We start from the raw sequence: 20282 nt of genomic DNA on the forward strand, positions 1-20282 counted from the left end.
TGTTTTGCAAAAACACTTGTTGGCACGTTTTTACTAGTATATTACTTAGTTGAAGTTATAATTAAGGCATATATTAAAATCCTTTGGCAAGTCATGAAAATAAACAATGTAGTGCGTTCATGAATTTGAAACTATTTTGTTACTCTTAATGTTCCGAAGTGTTCTCAGAGTTGATCGGCGTAGTGATAATATCCAAAATTGATAAGTAATTCTCCAGAACGCTGAGCAGCTTATTTGCCTACTATATTCTGTATGCAGTGATCGAAGCGTTCGGTCATTTCCGTCAAGTCGAGAAATAAACCTGAGGGTATTCTATCAACTTTACGGAAAAGGCCGAGGATAATCCCATTGATTTTGCATGCTGTCAAAGCCGTGTGTGTTATTGGTTCTTTTGCATAACGATGAAAGCCGCTTCAACGTAGACTCACGCGGAACGTGTCAGACTATGTAAATTGCTCCAGTTGATGTTTGTTTTTAGGTGGAAGAGTAAAATGCGAGGATGATAAAGAATCAGTGCAGAATGAGTAAGTCGTCGGTGTAAAAAAATTTTTTTTTTGAAGTGATTGCGATTTTCTTAAGTAATTTCATCCATCTGGAGTTTGCACACGCCAGCGAGACTTCCTCAATGAGTGGGTAGTTACTGTAGTACCATTCGCTCCTTTTTCATCATGTAAAATCACTATTTATTGTTCTGTTAGTGCTAATATTAGTGCCGCTGCCGATTTCTTGAGGTTATGACAGCACACAGCTTAAACAAGGCTGTTGAGATGAAACATCGCTATTTATAGCGTTCTGTTAGCGTTAAGTTTAGTCCAGTGTCGAGGCTTCCACATCGTGGCTGATTTACTGTATGGTCAGTCCTACAAAAAAAGACGCATCACATTATATTTTTGTCTGAGTGCACCAAAACATAAATAACATGTGATACGTCTTACATTGTAGGACTACTGTAAGGTATGGCATGTTATGAGACTCAGCATCATGAGCTATAAAACTCAATGTTTAGTGTTCTTTTAGTGCTAACATTAGTACCCTGCCAAGTTGTTGAGAATGTACACCATGAATACGTATTCACACTGTCCATTTTGCTTTTGTCAGCCAACACTCCTATTATTGCACCCATTTATTACCTGCAAATGCACTCACTTGCTATATCGTTAAGTGTAATTATTACATAGCATCCTTTCAGGTAATCTGAGTTTCCTCTGACCTTTTCCACTCTATTTTTGTTTTTTGGACATTTATGTTGGTGTGTAGTGTCCCTAAAAATGGGATGGTAGGTGTTGGAGGACACTAAGATTACCTTTCACCCAGCACTCTGTGTCAGCATTGAACAGCAAGTAACGTGTAAAGTCAGTGTCCAGTGCAGCAGATTTGATAATGAAGGATTGTTGTTGTTTTAAAATTATTTTTTATTTCTGTATTCATTTAAATCTACTTTGCACCATTGCTGCTGAGTAGCATCTTTGCTATTTGGTCATACACTGCACTATTTTATATTTTAACCCTTGACCAGTCCTCAACAGGACATGTAAGTGTATGTTGAGAATTTTACTATTTTACAAATAGTCCCACACTTGACCCTGTTACTTTATTTGTTGTGATGGTTTGCTAATTTAAATCTAATAAATGTCTTGATTATGATTTAAAGTAAGAAAAATTCTTCTTAAAAATATATTAACATATGTTAACATGCCCATGCTCACTGAAGCAGTTTTTCATTTATTTGTTTTTGGAGATGAATAATTCATGCACATTGTCAGGCTCTTCAGTTTTGGAGGTTAGCAGTTCATGCATGTAGACCATAATCTGATAATGACTAAATGGAAGTGATCAGTTGTGAAGTTTTCAGTTTATACTGATCTCTCAGTTTTGTTTACTTATTACTTTAAAAGACGTGTGGAAAAGCTAGAAATGGGTATGGTACCAGTACTTTTAGCAGAAGTAAATTAATAATAATTGTAAAAAATAATTAACAAAGTTAATCAAAACATGCATATTGTTTAATTTGAACAATACTTCCAAACTTGCAGAGGTTTATTAATTTCCATCCTGTGATAAGACAATTTTTTAAAAAAATTGCTTTGTTAAATTCCCAATTCACAGTTATCTATGTATACATATTAGGAAGCTGGCAAAGAGGAGAATGCCAACGCTTCATTTACAAAAAAACCAAATGTACCCAGTGGGACTCTTGACTCTAACTATTCAATGGACACTATTGTAGATGCAAATGTAAATGGATTTTCAGGGTTTGTATGTGACTTTGAAGATGCTAATATATATGAACATTTAAATATAGAAATAGGATGTCAGAATGATAAAAGTAGTATGGAGACAATCTCAGTGAGTACCCCATTGCATGATGACATACATGTAATTGATATGAAACTAAATACAAAAGGTTTTAACATAGGTCACTTAAATGTACAAGGTATAGTGGGAAAGATAGACCAGATTAAGTTAATGTTGTCTTCCATGGAAAATAATGTACATGTTTTAGGACTCACTGAAACCAAATTAAATGCTAACCACAGTGATGATCTATTTCACTGTCAAGGCTACAATAAACCATTTCGTAGGGACAGAGAGACAGCGGGGCGGGGTCTTGTTGTATACATTAGGGAAGATGTAAATGTCAAAAGGCGACTTGACTTGGAGTCACATGAAATTGAGAGTATCTGGGTGGAAATTTTTCAAAATAATGCAAAATCTTTCCTAGCTGGTTTCATTTATAGACCACCTTCCTCCAAAGCATTTTGGAATGATAACTTTTTGAAACAAATAGAAAATGTTCTAGCACAGGAGAAAGAAACATATATACTCGGAGATATAAATAAGGACCTTCTCAATACTCAGATAAGGAACAACTGGATGGAATTTATTGAATCATTAGGCCTAGACCAGCTGGTAAATGAGCCTACAAGGATAACAGAAAAATCAAGCACACATTTATACTAACCTACCAGACAATGTGGCTTGTGTTAATGTACCGAATGTTGGTCTTAGTGACCACTATCCTACTTTTTTGACAAGAAAGGTTAAATGCAAGAAAAATAAGAAAAATACACATAAAATAATCACTTACAGATCGTTCAAAACTTTTAATGAAGAACAATTTCTCAGTGACCTATATAAAGTTCCATGGAGTATGATCCAAAATTTGGATGACATAGATGAAGCCATGAGGGTGTGGACTGATTTATGGATGTAGTATCTAAGCATGCACCACTGAAAGTACATCGAGTAAAGACTGATATTCAACCTAATTGGCTTACTACTGAAATCCTAGATGCTATGAAAACACGAGACAAATTCAAGGCTATGGAAAACCATGCACAATATAAAGTATGGAGAAATAAAATAACAAGTATGATCAAAAAAGCTAAAAAAAACTTATTATCAATCATTGCTTGAAAACAAAAAGAGCAATGCAAACTCCATTTGGAAAGTCTTCGATGAACTCACTGGAGGAACGCACAAAAAACAGACAAATAAAATTCACTCACTTCTGGTAAATGACACCATAGTCACTGATGAAACTGACATTGCAAATGTTTTCAATGATTTTTTCATCAACATTACCACAAAGTTAAAAGAGCCAGTGATAGAAAACAACTTTAATGAACTGAAAAAGTTCTGCAGCAGTAAAATCTCAAAGGAGGTATGTTTCTCTATCCCACCAGTGTCAAAAAACTTGGTTAAAAAATGTCTCAGTGAACTTGATACCAAGAAAGCTACAGGACTTGATCAGATTGGTCCAAGACTCATTAAATCTTCTGCCTTTGCTATTGTAGATAGCATAACATTCATAATTAATTTAAGTATTGCAACCTCATCTGTCCCCAAAATATGGAAAACTGCAAAAGTAACTCCTATTCACAAATCTGGTTCTAAGGATGATGCTGATAACTACCGACCAATTTCAATACTACCAAACTTGTCAAAATTGATTGAAAAACATGTCCATGACTCATTCATGTCATATTTAACCAAACACTTGCTGTTACACCCTAATCAATCAGGCTTTAGACAGAACCATTCCTGTGAGACTGCCTTGATCTCCCTAACTGATAAATGGCTTCAAGCACTTGACCAAGGTAGAATAATAGGAACTGTATTTGTAGATTTCAGGAAAGCTTTTGACATGGTGGATCATGAAATCCTTTTGAAGAAACTTAAAATCTACCAGTGTGATGAAAGAACAATTAGATGGTTTACTTCGTACTTAAATGAGAGAACAGAACATGTTTACATAAATAATGTTCTGTCTGAACCTGAAACAATTAGATATGGAGTACCACAAGGCTCAATTCTAGGTCCACTACTATTCATTTTATTTATTAATGACCTACCACTTTTACTAAGAGACTCAATATCATCTACAGATCTCTATGCAGATGACACAACATTGTCAGACATCCAAAACACAAAGCATGAGCTCGAAATTTCTTTACAGAATGCACTAAACAAACTGGAAAACTGGTGCACATGTAATGGCATGGTGGTAAATACTGGTAAAACTAAAATATTACTTATCTCAACATGGCAAAGAAGGACAAATCTTGATAGTGATGAACTATGTCTGACATGGAAGGATACAAATCTGCAAATAGCCTGTCATGATAGGCTACTTGGTGTTCTGGTAGATAATAACCTATCATGGACTGAACATATCAAACATACCAGTAAAAAAGTCAATTGAAGTTTATGGCTTCTCAGTAGGATAAGACATTTTCTCCCTGAAAGGCACAGGAAACTATTTTATAACAGTTACATACAACCCTATTTGGACTACTGTAGTACAGTATGGGGTAATTCAAATGATAAAAACATAGCAAAGCTGGCACATCTTCAAAAAAGAGCATTTGGACTAATATCAATCCAGAAAGAAAGCAAGGAAAGTTTAGCTGGTAGGTTAAAAATATTACCTATTAAAGACCGAATCTGTTAGAGAAATGCCAAATTAATGTACAGGATATCTCAGAATAGTGCTCCTGAATATTTACAATCACTATTCCAGTATAGGCTACCTGGTAATACTCCCCACCTGCGATCCATGTCTACCAAACAGTATAAAATTCCCAAACCAAATAAGGAGTTATTTAAAAAAAGTTTCCAGTACTCTGGAACTCTGCTCTGGAATAGTATTCCAGCTGAGATTAGAAATGCCCACTCTATTTCCTTCTTCCAAACCCAATATATCCAGTGGAATCAGAGATGCAGCTTAAATAAATGAATTCCTTTGTATGAGGGCCTCAAGGTAGATTAGTTTTTAGCTAATTGTGGTACCCTCTTTAAATAAGGTCATTATTATTATTATTATTATTATTATTATGGGTCATTGGAACCATCTCAAAGGCTACTGAATAGGCCTGTAAATGAGCCCCACACCTATGATGATAATGATTGACAATTATGGGGTTACCGTAGATAGCACCTATTCATTAAAACCTGCAAAAATCTACAGCAAATTTTGGTTGCATACATATGTGTATATTTTATACACTTTCTCATGGCTTAGGAGCTGCTGTCAGCTGAAGGGTTCTTTTGGTGTCATGTACATTATACATGCATTTCCAAAACAAATCCCAATAGCTCAATCCTCTGTCCTGTGGTCATTTTGAATTTTGCACAAGATATGGCTGTTACCAATTACTGGTATGTGTCTAAATGGTATGCAGGTTTGTTCCAGAAAGTTTTGCATGAAGCAAAATTTAATATTTTAAAGAACAAGTTACACCAGACTATCATGTTATCCATCAGTATCAACACAGATTTGGGGGGTCGGTTGATTTATCAGACTATCTACCGAAAACATTGAGATATATATATATATATATATATATATATATATATATATATATATATATATATATATATATATATATATATGTATGATAACCAATACAAATGATTGATAAGATGAGCCACAATGCAAGAAATATTCATTTTGAAAAGAGACCGCACACAAAACAGAGGTATACTATTTGAGATTTTCATAGCCTTGATGAGTTACTAGCTCAACATGTTCATAGATGTAAAGAAATTATGGGATTGTCTACTGTCTGTCTATGCATTGGCATACATTTGTTAACACTGCTCCTCATAAAACATTACACACACATCATGCACATTCATCCCAAGGTCTAGTTGGTTGTAAATGAAAATGGCCCTGCTCATACATCCAGTATGGCTACCTTAGCATCCATCTTCAAAATCTTGTTATCACTATTCCACCTGAATGGATGGTCATATCACCATGTGTTTTTTTTGTAGAAAGATTTTTTATAATGTCCAGTAGGTCCTAAACAAGCCTACAATTTAAGATAAATTTCTTAGTTGCCAGGACTTGTACATTGAGACATTTACTAGTCCTTCCCACAAAATTTCAGACACATGTCAAGATTATTTTAGCCATTGTATTATTTAAATTATGAAGACTACTAGTCATACAGGAAACTGGCTAGCCTCAGCATAGTGTACTGCCAGAGATTTAAAGCCTTGCTAAATGAAAATGGTTCCCAACTGACATCTAGTAGGTTGCCATCTTAGCCAGCTTAAATATGTTGATATCACCTCTCCTAAATGGATTGTCATATTGACATGGGTTTTCATTTGAAGACTATGATGTCAAGTTGTTCTTAATGGAAATGGTGCCACTCATACATCCAATATCGCCAACGTAATGGCCTGCTTGAAAATATTGCTGTTGCTTCATCTAAGTGGATGATCATATAAGCATGGGATTGCACTAAATGATTCCTTGTGATGTTGGTTCCAAATGAAAATAATGCTGACCTGAATGTCCAGTATGGTTGCCATGGCAACCATCTTCAAAATGTTACTTAGTGGCCATCTTAAATTGTACTAACACATTGTTATGTATATCTATATTTTTATTTAGGTGAGTACATATGGTATGCACTGGTATAGACCTAGGGCCTCCTGCCAAAATATCCATTGACTTTACATGCCACTTCTTTAGTTTGCTCATATCTTCTTCAAGTTGGCACTTGTTCTGTTTGTTGCATTTTGGACTGGTGCATGTTGTAGTACTAACTACGTGTTGCATATTTTCCTTTTCTTTATTTAGTGCACAGTTCTGTTTTGTTTTAACAAGTATTTAGCTAAGTTATGTTTTTTACTTTCTCAATACTGCATTAAGATTAGCTTGTTCACTTTTGATAATGATCATGGAATCATTATCAATATATTCCATATTGTCAAAGAAATTGTTACTATATCAGTGAAGGTGAGTTGATGCCCTGAGTGGTGAACCTTGAGAAGGAGCCAGGTGTATTGGCACTCATTAGAAATTTAGAAATCCAATTTAGGGCTTTGTTAAGTGTAGCCATTTTGAGAACTCCTTTGTTTGATTCTCTTGGATATTTTCTTCCTGTATTTTCATCAGTGTTCACACTGTTTAGTTCATTTGAGGTAGCAAAGAATATTGTCAAGACCCTCTTGCAGTTATTACATAACATGAAATTTCAGTTCTGCACATTGTTAGAGCAGTATCACAGTTAGAAAGTTGAGCTCAGAATGCTGAACTTACATGGTAGCCATCTTTATTAACCTCCAATGTGAAAAGCAGAACGAGAACAAGGCAAATGATAAACTGATATGCTTTCAGTGAAGATTTTAAGGAAGACAAAAACAAAACACATCCATGCTGGTCGATGTTTTGCCAGTCAGACAGTCTCCTTGACATAATTGGGGCTTGAAATTAAGGAGGTTTAATCCTTAACTCACATGGTCAGCAAATAAAATTGGTACTATTCCTGCCTAAATTTTACTGATCCAGATAAAATAATACAGGTGCCAATTTAGTCTCTAATTCAGACTTTACTGTTCATTAACATTAGCTCAAAACAATAAAAGCTTATTTCTCCAACAAGATTCATGTATGAAGTACTATGTACACTTTTATATTTCTCTGAATACTCCGTGCAGAACATCACAGCCCATCATTGGTCATGTTTCAGAGGGTAAAGTTTTGTCCTGCTGGACTATTGTTATTCTTTTATAAGATGTTTATTTGAATTGGAACTCAAGACTTAGCCTCAATTATGACCTTAGAATGTTCTACAAGCAAACTTTTTTCCATGCGAAATTTCCAACACCCTGGGCACTTTCATCTGCTTCATAGGCCTGGTGACAGTTTGTATTTAAATAGAGGTTGTAAATGATGTCTTCATTCCTATCTCAGGTTCAGTCTGTGAAATCATTCACTGTTGTGTACAGGTATAATTCTATAGGAAATATTTATTCATATTATTCAATGGAGTTACACAGTGCTTATTGACTTTTTGGACTAAAACACTACTTTGGGATTATTGAGGACTCATTCAAAGACATTCTTGATGATATCATCATCATACATCAGCATATTCAAAACTGTTGGAATGCATTGTGATTGAACCTTTTGTGTTATTTAGAATTAATTATAAATACTGTTAGTTCCTCTCAAATTTTCACTTTGTATTTTATGAAAATACATGTAGTGTTTTTGATAAAAAAAATTTAATCGTTTTTTTTTCTTCAGTTATTTAGTTTTAGAATGTAGAGGTGTAACAGTGTATTAATATGTAAAACACAAACTAGTGTTATTTATCAAAGTATTTAAAAAAACATTTCTTATTGACCAGAAGTCCATTGTCTTTATGTCAAGCTCATAACTGACCTCTCCAGTGGCCTAGTGGTTAGAGCATTCGCCTCGGATGCAAAAGATCGTGGGTATCAATCCCCGGCTGCGTCATACCAAAGACTTACAAAAATAGTACTAACAGCTGCTTCGCTTGGCGCTCAGCATTAAGAGGTTAGTGTTAGGACTGGTCAGCCTGGTGTCAGGATAATGTGACTGGGTGGGACATCATGCTTCATGTCTGTGGCATGATGCCCCAGTGCTAGACATCACTATAAGCTGTCACAATGCAGACATCGTAGCGATATGACTGAAAAATTGTTAAAGCTATGTTAAAAATCCAAATCACGCACAGAAGCTCATGACCACAGTTAAAGCACTGCTGTCAGATGTGATTTTAACCCCAAAAGGTTTTCACTAAAAGGCTTCTTGTAATGTCTGGTTGTTTCTAAATAAAAATTACGTGATCTGACTTTCATCATGTCACCCATAGCAGCCATCTTAAAAATCTTATTGCAGCTAGAAAGTCATTTCACCATGGGGTTTTCACCAGAAACTTATTATAATGCCTGGTTAGTCTGAAATGAAGATGAAGCTGCCCAGTCATGCAGTATGGCTACGGTGACATTTAAAACTACTCCACCTGATTGGTTGATTACATGCATATTACCATAGGGTTTTCATCAAGAGACTTCTTAAGATGTCTAGTTGGACTTGAATGAAAAGTGTATACCGGTAAGTCTGACCTTAAATATAGCAGTCATTAAAAATCTGCTTTTTGCTACTGACCCTAAATTGAATTATATTTACATCAATCTTTCACCTGAATACATGTACATTATTGTGTCTAGTGGCTTCTGAATGAAAATAATGCTGATCTGACATCCATTATGACCACCGTGGCTGTCATCTTGAAAATCTTTTTTTTTTCTCTCATTGTGATGCTCCTTTAGAAATAACAATCACTTTGACAGGAGCTCTTTGCAAATCTTTTCACTAATTCTTCTAAATTGATGGTCATATTGGCATCTGGTTTTCACCAAAAGTCTTCTAATGGTATTTAGTTTGTCCCAAATGAAAGTGGTGCTGATTGTACATTCAGTATGGCCAACGCAGCAGCTACCATTGATTTGAAAACCTTGTTGCTCAAGAATATTATAAATGGTTTCAGCATTCAGCAGTTTACTTTAGGTTATTCTTGTTTGAAATATAGTTTTGCCCCTTAAAATAATTTTTTGCAAAACTTAATATACAGAACAAGACCAATGCTCTTGCTGTTACAAGAGAAACAGTGATATTTGTATTAATATGTACTTTAAAGCAGTGATATTTGTATTAATACATGTATGTACTTTAAAGCAGTGATACTTGTATTAATATGTACTTTAAAGCAGTGATACTTGTATTAATATGTACTTTAAAGCAGTGATACTTGTATTAATTTGTACTTTAAAGCAGTGATATTTGTATTAATATGTGCTTTAAAGCAGTGATATTTGTGTTAATATGTACTTTAAAGCAGTGATATTTGTGTTAATATGTACTTTAAAGCAGTGATATTTGTATTAATATATACTTTAAAGCAGTGATACTTGTATTTGTACTTAAAGTAATGATATTTGTATTAATATATACTTTAAAGCAGTGATACTTGTATTAATTTGTACTTTAAAGCAGTGATACTTGTATTTGTACTTTAAAGTAATGATATTTGTATTAATATATACTTTAAAGCAGTGATACTTGTATTAATTTGTACTTTAAAGCAGTGATACTTGTATTAATATGTACTTTAAAGCAGTGATAATCGTATTAATTTGTACTTTAAAGCAGTGATATTTTTATTAATATGTACTTTAAAGCAGTGATATTTGTATTAATATGTACTTTAAAGCAATGATATTTGTATTAATATGTACTTTACAGCAGTGATATTGGTATTAAAATGTACTTTACAGCAGTGATATTTGAATTAATATGTATTTTATAGCAGTTGCTATATTGAATATTAGGTTATTCAAATTTTTCGGTTGCAGTGGGAAGAAAATATCAAGGTTAAGTGTGATGCAAAATGAGCAAATTGGACGATAATGGCTACATGCAAAAGAAAATATCTTAAAATGAAAGAAAAGACTTATATGCTAACAGAATAAAGTAATTAGTTCATACTAAAAACAAAATACAAATGCTAATCTTGGTGGAACTTTCAGTATCTTTTAAACAAGTCATGTGTATGTGTATAATTGTAATGCAGCACTGCTGAATATTCAACAGAAGAAAGACAATAAAATCAATCACAAGTTGTAAAACTTGATACATCTATTGGAGTTAAGTGCATACAAATAATATATGCACCATCATTCTTAATAGAGCTGAACTACAGTAAACAAATCAATAAACTTGTCATCTCTGATAATCATGCATATCAGGAGTATTTTGTAGATGTGAAGTCCCATATATACCAGCTTGTAAATCAGGTCCAACTGCACACAACGTAGAACCTGATATGTTATTGCATAGTGTGCCAGCAGATCAGGGTCTTTGTTGTTTGTTCCACTAAACAGTTCTTACAAACTGCATAGACCCGATCTACCAGTCCATTATGCAACAGCAGATCTGGGCCTGTGCAGTTTGCTGTGGGACTTGACTTGTATGCGACTATGTATGGCCCATAAGAACAGCTCTCCCCAATAAGCCATGGGTCCCACCCTTTTCTTAATTTTGAAAAAGTTGATGTTAAGCTTTAAATTATGGAATAAAAACAAAATACAAATATTGTAAATATATGGAAGGCTCCACCTCCATTGTAAGTATAAAAGTTAAGAGTTCTGGTTTTGCCTGTTCACTAGGATACTGACACGTACTTGATTTACTGCACATGCTTGTACAAACAAAAGATTGAAAGATTTTTGGGGTGTCACAACTTACCTACACTCAGTATTGCCTTTCATATGATGTAGTTAACAACAATGCCATCTAAACCATTGGAAATGTCCCATATCAAATATACATGTATTGGAATGTTCATAAAAGTAATAGTGAGAAGGAACTAGATATATATCATTAACTAGAGAATATTTATCACTAAATACACAACCGCAGCATTTCTTGTGATAGTGTTCTACAACATCAGGTAAGTATTATCAGTATTTTTATTTCTTCACTAATTGTCCTTTGGTAGTCTCTTTTGTTCCTTCACTTCTGGTTAAATATGGAGTATCTTGTCTCCATTTTCCTTTGTAGTTTCTTCTTGCATCTTTTTTGTATGCTATTTTTTCAGTGTTGTGGAGGAGCAAGTTTTAGTTTAGTCTGTCACCAGCAGACCTTATGGGATGGTCTGTCATTTGTAATCAGTCCATTATTATCACTACTCTTCCTTAACTGCTATGAGGATAGCCATTACACTTTACAGACTCAATGAAAATGGTGCCACTCAGTGGCCATAGTGAAATTGTGCTGTCACCACTTCTTTTAAGTGACTGGTCATATATCAACATGGGGTTTTCAATGAAGGACTTTTTGTGATATCTGCCTGGTTAATCTTAAATGTAATAGGTGTAGCTCGTATGTCCATTAGGGCTACAACCACAGCTGCCTTAAAAATCTTGTGATATCACAATTTCTGAATGAAAGGTCATACTGACATGGGGTTTTCATCAGAATACATGTACGTCTTATCAAGTTATGATGTCTAGGTGGTCCTGAATGAAAATGGTGCCACATGTACAGCTAATATGGTCACCACCTTGGATGGCAGTCTTGAAAGTCTTATTATTATAACTCCACCAGAATGAAAAGTCATAATCATATACTGTCTAGTTGGTTGTAAATCAAAATGGTGCCAATCTGATATTCTGTATGACCACCACAGCAGCTACTTTGAAGAAAAACTCTTGTTATCACTACTCCTGGATGGATGATCATGTCAACATTGATAGATCAAGACTGTTAACACATCAACCTCAGATATCTTGGAAATGCTTAATTACGCGTATTTGGATGCCAATTTTTTAACTGGGACGCAGAAAATCGCTGAGGCGGGAGTCTTCCTTACACATGCAATAGGTGTGCGGCAAAATTCAAAAACTTGTCAGTCCTGCTTCAGCCACCTGCTTGGTGGGAAAATGTGTTGATCAATTAGCTGTGCTGATATTTACAATGACAGTTGTTGTTGTTGTAGGGTTTAACGCCATTTTTTCAGCACAAGATAGGTTATACATGGCGGCCAGTATAAATGGTGGAGGAAGAACCCGGGAAACCCCTGGAAAGAACCACCGACCCACGAGAAGCTACTGTCAAGCTTTCTCACATAACCACATTAGCCGAATCCGAGACTCGAACTCATGCAGACAGAGAGGTGAGATGGCAGTGATCCATAACGGTGAGCGCTTTAGACCACTTGTCCACTTAGGGCCCCACAATGACAGAATTCAGTGACTGAAAGACCCTTTGATGTACATACATGTTGCCATTTTATAAGAGTACATAAAAAAGAACATGATGCAATAGCTGGGTAGCAAGTTCAAAGGCTTTGACTGGCGGCCGGGTGGGAAAATGTACTGATATTTACAGTGATTGAATTGAGAGTCAGAAAGACCCAGAGATGTACATGCGGTCATTTATAAAAGTACATCAATAAACAACTTTAGCTTTCGTTATTGTGTTCATTTCCGAATGTATCGGAATAAGTAGTGCACATGACCTCAGAATCAAAACCTGTTGAGACTTAGACAAAATAACATTCGTAAATTCAGATAAGTATTTTGGGGTTAAACGGCAAACTTGCGAAGATTGTAACGAGATTCAGAAGTGTGCTAAAGCTGCTAGAATTGATAGTTCGGATAGGAAAGTAGCTAAGTGTAAGAAAGTGTGCAATGCCTAGCTTAGTGTTTGGAACAAGTCCTTACTTGGATTGACAAAGTTCAGTATCACTCTGATGGACGAACATTAGCTATTTAAGAGGTACATTGACTGACCATACTTTTTTTTAAAAATGCCCCTTGCCTTAACCCGGTTAGTTCTAGTGTTGTAGTGAAATGTATTCATCAAGACATCAGTAGCTAGGCCTAGTTTTGATATCAATTATGTTGACAAACAAACTCTTGCCCATTCACAAGCATATGTTTTGATAACCGATTGACCATTAACCTTTTTCCGAGTAAGGTAGCAACTATCAATTTCCTGCATGCTATCCTTTGATGATAAAACATACAAACATGTGTTTTAAGATCAGAATCGGTGGTCTGGATATATTTTAACTGCCTCTTGTACACTATTAATCATAAAATTAGTTTGAAACTGTAAGTGAACCAGTAGGCCTAACGGGAAATAATGGCGGACTTCGCTAAGTCTGGGATGTACCAGTTTATTTGATTGTCTGTTTTCGTACATCATCGGGCATATTTTTTCAGAAAAATATACAAATCATTGAAAGCAAAGCCAAGGTATTATTTTATTAAAGATTTAACTTTAAAATGCAGATTATGTAGGTCAGAAATGTAGGAGACAGTGCTACGTTGTGGAATTCGTGAGATGCACTTTATGGTCTAAGCTGTTTTCCGACTTGACACGTATTTGCGAAAATACGGGCGGAAAACAGCAAATCAGATACTATTTAACCATTGCCTACAATTACTACAAGGATGTAGACAAATAAATAAACCATAAATTTGCAATCCTGTCAGTGGACTCTTGTAATGAAGCTATATTAAAGTGAGTGATTACATTACGAAAACCTCTCCATCTAAAAATAGATGCACTCACGTCTGTGTTGATTCTGTAGGAAAGAAGGGACTGCAATTTTTGATGGTGGGACTCCTGTTTTTACCAAAATGTGAGTCCTGGACTCTTAGTTTTAAAATCCTAGCGAGACCTCTGAAGCTATTTAAGGCTATTAGTACGTCAGCACAAATGATATTGAAATTCATTCAGAACACAGAATACTTTTGGACTTGTGATAGAACTTTTAGGATTATTTGGGTTCAATTCACAATACTCTTAGTTCCTCTTAAATCTTTATTTTATAACTTGGAAAAAAAATTTATTTCTTGATTTTACTAAACTGGTTGGTTTCACTTCTTTCTGTTGCTATTTTTATTTTGTTATTTTTAAGATAATAGAGTCATAACATCATGTGACCGCTTTGATGGCCATAGCAACTGCCTTGTTGGTTCAAACCCTGGCTAAGTCATACCAAAGACTTATAAACAAAGAAAATGTACTAGCTGCTGCCTCACATGGCACTCAGCATTAAGAGGTTAATGTTGGGACTCATTGGCCTGTTGTCAGGATAATGTGACTGGGTGGGAAATGATGTTTCATGCCTGTGACATGATGCCCCAGTGCTAGACATCACTATATACTGCCACACTGTAGACATTATAGTGATATGAATGATTTTTTTTCAAGCTCCATTAAAAATCTAAATCACACACACACTCCTAACATCATACAATCTGGAAATAGTATACTGTACTGTTGACTGCCTCATCACATTGGTACTAAGGGTAATGATGAGACAGATAAGACAGTCAGAACTGCCCATCAAGTCGCCAGTTTCCAAAGATTCCATACATTGTCTTTAAGTATTATATAAATATTAAGCATGTTCTTTATTCTTGGCAAAATATGTAGAATGATGATTCTATAAACAAGTTTCCAAACATCAAAGCCATTATTGGAGAGTAGCATCCTTTGCATAGAGAAAATCACAGATTAAAGCTGGTGTTGTTCCAGTCATGTAGTGGGCACAAAAACCTAGCTAATGCATACCTCCTGAGGGTTGAACCAGGTCCACAATGTATCTTCTGACTCTGAAATACATTTTTTTGTCAATTGTGGCTGCTACAGGCCTGTCAGACAGAAGAATTTTTATGTGAACTCAGTAAAGAAACTTTATGATAATATATCACAGAATAAAATCTTGGACTTATTGAGGGAATGTGGTTTATTTAAATTTTGTCCATGTTTTTAAGAATTTTTACACGTTTTACCTTTATCTTTTTTATTGGTACCTCTTACAGAATTTTAACCAAAGAAACTAACATGAGTAAACACCAGGCTTCATATAAACATTGTTAAATGAAACAAAGAAGGAATGATAAAATATACCAATTGTCATATGTGCAAAAAAGTATAATAATAATTAAAAATAAATGTATTAATTAGCATACAGTGTTCAAAATGCCCTATGAGTGGATTCTCAGGAATAAAGATGGGATATAACATGGGCTTCTTAGAAAAGATGAATTTATCTTGTGCATGTACGATACCTAAGCACATGTTTCTCACCCATGTGACAGAGAAATCTAGCTGTTTTGCTAACCTAACTCTTCTTATCTCAGTCTTGTCATATCAGACCAGTCATCTCATTCAAGGTGTCCACACGCTCATAACTACTTGTAAAAAAAGAAACCCTTGTTGTCTTCTGCTGTGCCTGATGTAGTTGTTCTAAAATCAAACAACAACAACAGATATATAACAAGAACGTAGTAACTTAAGGTCAATCCATCTTTGAGAACACACCATACAAAAACATTTCGAGAGAGACAAAGACACACACGCATATGATGTCAAGCTTTTTTGTGTTATGCTTGTTTGTTCCACTCAGCATGGTCAGTTTTATCCTATATGCAGGCCTAGCTCATTACATTTTCAGGTCAGCGTCATTAAATTAAATTTTGGGAAAACTTTGATTTCATGATTTATTTTTGTGTCATCACGAATTTAATTTAAACACCATTACAACCAGAATAGAGCATCATTTATTTGCCAATAAATACATGCAATAGAGCAGTTTCTTTGAGGTATGTCAGAGTAGCCTTCAGAGGGGAAGTCCTTGACACTGATAAAGATCATAAATAAGCCACACTGGCTTCTTGACAGTTTCACTCAAGTCTTCCCTTCAGCTATTTTGCTAGTCAGACAAGATTGACTAGAATATGAAAAGGAGAAGTGTCCAGGGAAAATGAGACACATCATGGAAAATTTTATCTTCATAAAGTTTATGTGCAAATCTTGTTAGATTTTTCAGGACTTTTAATTCTCATCATTGAGCCTTTGTGTGGAGATGTTGTTAAATGACTATACATATAAATTTCAATATCACCAAGTGCAACAGATCTAGTTAAATAAGAATATTTTGTAGAACTGTTATCATCATTTCTGTAATTGTTTCAACGTGTCTCCTTGTCAGCTGCAAATGCCTGGACTGGCTCCAACACACTTCCCTGTGAACACTGATTTACTTGGAAGTTTACTTGACCTCGACTGTATTCATCCGCTTATACTCGAGTATATTAACAACAATCCAGTTTGAAGAACGTTTTGACATGAGTCTCGTGGGAATTAGAATCAAATACCTTGCTGAAGTTAAGGTAAAAGACATCAGAATTTTTACCTGTCAACGTAACTCTTTCAATTACATTCATAAGGACAGCTTCTTCACGTTTCATTGGCCTAGTGGTTAGAGCGTCCGCCTCGGATGCGGGAGGTCGTGGGTTCGATCCCCGACCGAGTCATACCAAAGACTTACAAAAATGGTACTAACAGCTGCCTCGCTGGGCGCTCAGCATTAAGAGGTTAGTGTTAGGACTGGTCGGCCTGGTGTCAGAATAATGTGACTGGGTGGGACATCATGCTACATGTCTGCAGCATGATGCCCCAGTGCTAGACATCACTATAAACTGCCACACTGCAGACATCGTAGCAATATGACTGAAAAATTGTTAAAGCTACGTTAAAAATCCAAATCACATCACATCTTCACGTTTCAATTTATTCTTAATATTAACAACTATCCTTAATATTGAAAAATATGCTGTGTGGTGTAAGCTGTGTGAAATAACTAAGCTGGGTGAAATAAAAAGTATTAAACTAAACTGTTTATTTAGACAATCAAAATGTTTACAACAAGGAGTTGAGTTTGCTACATGCAGAAATGGATATAAAAACATTGATTGGACATCAAAAGCTGCCTACTTTGTCATTATAAAACAGTGAATTGGGGACTGAGCTCATTTACTTCCTATGAATCAGAACCCAGTCCAATAAACGAAGGAAAGAATCTTGTGTCTTTTTGGACAGACTCTATCTTCTGTCATTATAATAATTTCTAAGGCCATTCCTTGTTGAAATATTAGAACATGTTTTCTTAATTTTACTTTCTTTGTTTACAAATTCTGCAATAGTCCAAGATTAAATTCTTATTTTAATTACAATTCAGAGAAGAAAAAAATTGTGTAGGGATGCCTTCCTAAACAAAACTCAGATATTTATATGCAAGCATTTTTTTTCTTCCATTCATATCATTATCAGTTTCATTTTGGTTCTAATGATAACAGACTAGAGCTTAGATGATGGCCTGTGACCATCATCTGTCTTCTGTCATCTATCAGCAAAGTTTTTCATTGCTACTCTTGCTGGAGATTACCATCAGACCCATTCATACCAAGGTCTTGTTGGTCCTAAATAAATATTCCACATGGACATCCATTATGGTTGCCATGTCAGCCAGGCTGGAAATCACGTTGCTAAATGGATGGTCATATCAGCCTGGGGGTTTTCACTTTAATAATGTCTGATTGGGCATAGATACAAATGGTGTCCATCTGTCCTGGTGGCAGGCTTGACAATCTTGTTATCATACTCCAGAAAGGGTATTTTACTTTGCCTTGGGGTTTTCACTTATAGTGTGTAGTACATGTCAGACATCCAGTATAGATGCCATGGTGGTCAACTTGAAAATCTTTTCATTAATCATCCTAAATGGATCATTTAATCAGTATTGAATCTTCTAAACTAAAAGATTTCTTTTGAGGTTGTGAGTGAAGTTGGTGCCACTATGACATTCAAAATGTCTGCCGCAGTGGAAATCTTGAAAATCTTAATAATTACTCTTCCAAAACAGATATTCATATTGACATTGGGCTTTCACGTCTTATGCTTTAAGATGAAAAATGTTGTTGTTCAGATATCCAAAATAGATGCCATGATGATCATCAAAATCTTATCATATTTTCACAGTGGATGGGGCTTTTCACTAAACAGACTTTTTATAATGTCTAGTTGGTTCTAAATAAAAAATGGTGCTGGTCTGACATCCATTATGGCCATCATGTTGATCATTTTGAAATTCTTATCACTACTCTTCCTGAGTAGATGGTTTTATTGACATGATTTTTTTCAGTAAAAGACATCATATGATGTCTAGTTGGTCCTGAATGAAAATAGAGTTCTTCAGACATTCATTATCACCATGATGGTAGCCATCTTAGTTTAACTGCTTGTTTTGACCAGATAGTCATATTGACATGGAGTTTTCACCAAAACAGCTTATGTCTATTTGGTTCTAAATGAAACTGGTGCTGGCTTTCTGTCCAGTATAGCCACCACAGAAGCCATCTTGAAAATCTCATTATTGCTACTTTTTTTTCTGAATGGATTCTTTTTTCAGTATGGGTTTTGCGCTAAAAGACTTCTCATGATGTCTCGTTGGCTGTAAATGAAAATTGTACATCTTGGACATCCATTATGTTGCCATTGTTATAACAGTGGCCATGTTGAAGTTCTTGTTATAGCTAGTTTGAATGGATGGTTATATTGATATGGGGTAGTCACTGAAAGCCTTTCTTATATCTACTTGGTTCTAAGTCAAAATAGTTGGTCCTAACAGAAACAGTGCTGATCTGGCATCTTGACAGTTTTGTTATTGCTACTCCTCCTGAACATATAACCTTATCTACATGTGGTTTTCACCAAAACTGCTGCTTATAATATCTAGCTGGTCTTCGTTGAAGACGTTGCTCATTAGACATAAAATTTCATGGCCTTGGTGGCCATAATAATAATAATAATTATAATAATAATGAGGACTTTGTTTAGTGCCTCATCTTTAGAAGCTCTAAGTGCTTTACAACATTAGACAATATTATAACATGAAAAAAAACCATATATGATGATATGATTACAAAAATCAAACACCATGAAATTAGAAAACATAAAAAACATGCTGAAAATATTTAAGGTAGGAAACATTATTAGGTCTTTAAGTAATTGCAGTCGAAATAGGTGAGTTTTAAGGGCACTCTTGGATGTGATCACTGTGTCTTTGTGTCTAAGTTCAGTGGGCAATTCATTCCATGTTGCTGGGCTCTGGTATGCAAAAGAACGTTGTCCATATGACTTCATTTCATAGTGGGAATAATGAGTATACAATTGTCAGAAGAGGAGCGTAAGTATCTTGCTGGTGTGTACACATGGGTGAGGTCAGATAGATATGTTGGACTGGATTACGTCAGTGAAACGTAGCACAGTGAACAAATTTTGTGTTTGATTCTGGATCGAATGGATAGCCAGTATAGGGTACAGAGCAACGGGGATGTGTGCTCTGATTGTGGTACTCTGAGGATGATCCAAGCAGCTGTACTTTGAAGTTTCTGGAGTAGATATTGAGATGAACCAGACAGAATTGAGTTACAATAGTCCAGTCTTGAAATTACTGATGAACACACAAGTGTTTTAATGGCATCAACTGAAAGATATTTGTTAATGGAGCTGATGTGTCTCACCTCAAGATATGCAGCCTTGCATATGTTCATGACATGTTGGTGCAATGTGAGAGTACTGTCCAGAGTAA

At 35.2% G+C, this 20282-nt stretch overlaps 1 protein-coding gene across 3 annotated transcripts in view; it reads left to right on the top strand.

The window, feature by feature from the left end:
- The first annotated feature begins 388 nt into the window (after positions 1 to 388).
- Positions 389 to 20282, top strand: part of LOC149804652 (uncharacterized) — a 30849-nt gene continuing 10955 nt past the window's right edge. Inside the window, exon 1 of one of the 3 annotated variants that reach the window (XM_089942882.1) lies at positions 389 to 524. The gene's annotated coding sequence lies outside the window, so the exon portion shown is untranslated. The other 2 variants (XM_089942896.1, XM_089942889.1) reach the window with 2 other exon arrangements.

The sequence above is a fragment of the Sinohyriopsis cumingii genome, chromosome 2, assembly GCF_028554795.1.
Source record: "Sinohyriopsis cumingii isolate HCF-2022 chromosome 2, ASM2855479v2, whole genome shotgun sequence".
NCBI classification, from domain to species: domain Eukaryota; kingdom Metazoa; phylum Mollusca; class Bivalvia; order Unionida; family Unionidae; genus Sinohyriopsis; species Sinohyriopsis cumingii.